The sequence below is a fragment of the Callospermophilus lateralis genome, chromosome 19, assembly GCF_048772815.1.
Source record: "Callospermophilus lateralis isolate mCalLat2 chromosome 19, mCalLat2.hap1, whole genome shotgun sequence".
Lineage (NCBI taxonomy): Eukaryota > Metazoa > Chordata > Mammalia > Rodentia > Sciuridae > Callospermophilus > Callospermophilus lateralis.
The window spans coordinates 20424883-20429459 of NC_135323.1; the positions used below are offsets into that span (position 1 = coordinate 20424883).

The 4577-nt window shown below is 57.0% G+C and overlaps 1 pseudogene; it reads right to left on the reverse strand.

The window, feature by feature from the left end:
* Nucleotides 1-2096: 2096 nt before the first annotated feature.
* On the reverse strand, nt 2097-4359 carry LOC143384679 (sulfotransferase 1A1-like; annotated as a pseudogene).
* Nucleotides 4360-4577: the final 218 nt, after the last annotated feature.

Genomic DNA, 4577 nt, shown 5'->3' on the forward strand with positions numbered 1-4577 from the left:
TGTCAGGGTCCCAACTTGGACATCTTGTGGATGGGCAGGGAAGGGGCTGGAACCTTAGTGGTAACTGGGGAGGTGGGGGCTCCCAGTTGAGATCCTCTGACAGCACAGGGCAGGGTGCTGGGAGTCTCAAGGCAGGTATCCCTCCCTGGGGCCTCAGGGGTGCATGTCCTACCCACAGTGGCCAAGATTGTGGGTTTGTACAATGACTCAGTGCCTCCTCGTAAGACTATGTGCGGAGGGGTGCTGATGACCTTTCTGCAGCAGTCGGCTATGACCCTGCCCCTTTGGATCGGGAAGCCTGGTGACAAATGAGGGTGACAGCTAACATGGGGGGCCTGGTGTCCAGACCCCGACTAATGCTCCTTCCACTCACGGGCCCCCACCCCTCTGTGGAGCCATTCCAGCCTCAGGGGACTATGTGGCAAGCCTGGAGAAAAGGTGGCTGCATGGGTCAAGGTTGTAGATGGGGATGAGCAGTGGATTCTGACAGAGGTGGTCAGTTACAGCCATGCCACCAACAAGTGAGTGGACACCCACCCCACTGAACCTTGCTCACCACACGTCTTCCGCTGGCATTGTTCAGCCTGTGCACAGTGGGTGAAGAGCTCCCCCAGAGGACACCTGGCCAATAGGTATGGGAGGCACTGGGCTCCTCGGGCCACTTTCCCACTCTCCATCTCCCCCTCCTCCTCTTTCTGGCTCCCTGGCTTGCAGTGGGTACCTGGCTACCCCTGGTATTCTCCTTCCATTCCCCCACAGGTATGAGGTAGATGACATTGATGAAGAAGGCAAAGAGTGAGTGTCCAGCTGGGAATGGGTGGCCAGGCTCCTGGCAAGTGATCCACTGGGCTGCCTTAAGCCACCGGTGCATCATCCAACCCACCCAGTGGACAGCCAACCCAGAGATGGTCCCCGAGGCCTTATCCAGAGGGGCAGCTGGCGTTGGCTCAGTATCTCCAGACCACCTGCTTCCACCATGTCTGGATCCCACATCCCACAGCAGGTAAGGCAGCCTCCACGGAGAGGACTTTCATCACCTCAGGACCCCAGACAGGGCATGGGGTCATCTTCCAATTCCTTCTCTTTTCTGCTCTCATGGCCTCACAACTTCAAGGACCTGCCTCTTCCTTGTGAATCCCTCCTGCCCATCCTAAGCCCGAGCCTGAGCCTGGCCCCAGGGAGCAGGCCACTCTGCCTGCCTGTCTTTCCTCACTTGGGCAGTCAGAGTAGCGCGAGCTGGGTGCACGTGCCCAGACCTCCTGACTCCCGCTTTCACCCCTCCAGCTGACGCTGACCCATGTGAAACAGGTCACATGTAACCTGAGGCAGGCTGAATGCTCTTCTCCCTGGGCCTTCAGGACACCTGCCTGCTGCCCTCTGCGTTGCTTCATCTTCTTAACTCAGGGGTCCTGAGTGGCAACAGACCCCTTGTCATTCTAGCGTGACCCTTTGAGAATGGAATCTCACCCCTCCTCTCCCTGTGCTTTGTCTTCCGCCCTAGGCCACCTTCACTGAGGACCAGCTCTGGAGCAGCAGGGAGTGGGAGGGGGACCTGGACCCCTTGACTTCAGAGGGGAAGGTGAGGCCTGGAGGTGCCTGGAACTCTCAGGGTTCCTGGTGGCCCAGGGCTTCAGGCCAAGTGGAGGCTGGCCTGTCCTGGAAGCCTCTGAGCAGTGCCTCCTGTCTGCATCCTACAGGTCTCGGGTGAAAACTCCATTCTGTTTGAAGACATCGCCTTCGCAGAGGGCTGCTCCCCCTCCCTCAATGTGGCCCAGAGGTAAATGGTGGCTTGTAAAGAGTCCCCCAAAAGTGAAGTGTGTTAGGAGACTGGCGGGAGGAGGCAACAGAGGATCTTACAGGATTCAACGTCCTTCCTTTTCTCTCATGTCTCCTGGGCCTTCCCTCTGCACACTCTCTTTCCCACTCAGGCAGAGCACATGGTCCTGGCAGGCTGCCGGGCAGAGGGCCCTACTTGGTCCCAGTGGGATTTAGTTAGTGTCTGGTGGCCTCTTGGTGGACACATCATATTTTATTCCTGAGGTCATAGGTCAGACTTGTGTCCATGCTCCCCCTGTAGTGGCTCCCCACGACACCACTCAGAGCTGCCAGCGGAAGTTGAGCTTGCAGCCTGCCATCTTCTTAGCATAGTGGGCGTCAAAGCGCTCATTCTGGGCCACGGTGAAAGCAGATTTCCAGTCCCCCACGATACCTGGGGAGGGAAAACAGGGCCTGAGTCCCCCCACACAGGTGGCCCCAGGTGGCTCAGGGCAGGCTCTGGCAGCTGCTTTCACCCTCCCTTCTGCAGCCACCCACACTGGCCAGCACCCACCTTTCCTCATGAAGGGAGAAATACTGTGGTCCATGAACTCAGTTGCTATGGTGGTGTAGTTAGTCATGGGATTCTGCTTCATCTCCTTGAAGGATGTGTGCTGGACAATGTGATCCACGGTCTCCTCTGACACAGAATGCCCCAGAAACTCCAGGATCTTATTAATCTCACTTTTGGGGTTCTGAAGCAAGGCACAGGCTCTTCAGAGGGGGCTTCTATTTCTAAAGGAGGATACACAACAGAAATCCCCTCTCTGGTGTTCTGAGGGAGCTGGCCCTTCCATTGGAAACCTCTCAGCCCCAGCTGCTTCACTCTGGGCCTGTTTCCCTGGACCCACTCTTTTTAGGGTCCAGAACTGAGCCCTGCTTGGTGTCGTATGAAACAGAGCAGGGAAAGTATTTTTTTCAGGAAATAGGCCCCAGGGTTGGCAGAGCCCCGGGCATGTGCAGCTGAGCCAGGTGCTAGGAGATGAGGGCTGTGCTGGGTCCGAGCTGGGCTGGCTCTGTGGTTCCATGCCAGGAAGGCAGTGTGGGCAACCCTGGGCTGGGTGGGCCTGCCAAAGGGGAGGGTCCTGGGCCTTGTCAGGAACCCTGAGGTTCCAGTCGCCTGGGTGGAACATGGAAGGAAGCAGTGGCAGGCAGTCTCACCTCCTTCAGGTCTTCATAGAAGAGGTAGAGCACAGGGTGGGTGTGGCTCAGCTCCCACCACTCCTGCACGTGCTGGTACCAAGACCCATACGACACTGGGGAAGGGGACCAGCAGGGTTTGGTATGAGTTTTAGGTGACCGTCCTCAGCTCCAGCCCTCTCCTTCCTCCAGATTGGGACCCACCTTGTCCATCCATGAACTTCTCCAGGAAGCTGTCCCAGGTGCCAGGGTCAGGGTGCACCTTGGCCATTTTGTAGAAGTTGTAATAGGAGACAGCCACGTCCTTTGCATTGCGGGCAACATAGATCACCTGCAGGAACAGTCGACATCCACTGCCAGCTACACCACCCCACACACACACCCAGTACTGCCTGCCCCCCTGGTTCTGGTCCCCCTTCACAGCACCCCTTTGGGGGGGTCCCCTCTTGGCTAGACAAGGGAACATGCTGAGGCCTTGAGGCTGACTTGCTGGAGACCTCAGGGATGGCTACGGCAGCTGGGATCTGACCTCAGTTTTGATGGGAGACTCCTGGCTGGTCCCTGGAGCCATACTTCATCCTAAACTGACCCCAGGGATTCCACCACACACCCAGATGGAGAACAAGGTAGGCAGAGGACCCTCTAGTCCCTCTGTGAACCTCTGAGCACCAGGCTCCCCTGCCCTCGGGTCTTTACTGAAGAGTCTCACTCTCCTCCTCATCTTGGCCCTGCCACAGTGAGGGCCGGTGGCCTTCCCACTTGTGCAGAGACAAAGCTTGAAGAGACTTTCCCTGCACAACAGGACCAAAGCTGGAATGGCCTAGTGGCCTCTACTGCCACTCACCTTGACCTTCTGATCCAGCAGACTCTGGGGCATCAGGCCCAGGGGCAAGTGTGTCTTGAGGAGCCGAGGGGCAGGTGTATCTTTCAAAATATCCAGACCTAAGGTGTGGGCAGGGGAACTGGTGGTGAGCTGGAGCCCCATCTTCCTAATACCACTTGCCCCAGCACCCTGGTACTCACCTGAGGGAATACCTGGGCCTTTAAACTCAAGGTAGGGTACGCGTATGTAAATGGGTGCCCGGTGACACTTCTCTAGGTCACCACCCTGATAGATCATTTCCAGTATCTCGCTCAACCAAGTGGTGCCTAGAAAGAGAGAGAAGCAGACGTGAGCAGGATGAAGGGCTGGGCCCTGGAGACCAAGATGGGGACTGCAGCCCCAGTGGGGGAGCAAAGTGACCCCCCTCACTTACCAGACTTGGGGTAGGTGCTGAGGAGCACATCATCGGGCCAAGCCTGGAAGCTCTGAATCGGCCCCACCATCTCTGCAAAGTACTTGATGAGCGGGACCCCCTTCACATTGACCAGTGGAAGGCGGCAGGAGTCGTGGACAAGTTCCATGCTGCTGAGTCAGGGGCCAGCGCCTGCTCTGCTTCTCTGAATCCCTTCACAAAACAGCATTTGCTTGATTTTTGTTTTGAGATAAGGACTCTGAGGCTGCAGGGCGTCCTGTGATTTGCTCAGTATGTCTAAACTACTAAGTGGGGAGCTGGGATTGGAAAGAAAGTCTAACCCCAGTGCTGTGTTTCACAGCTTAGGCTGCACCTTCTTATTATTTG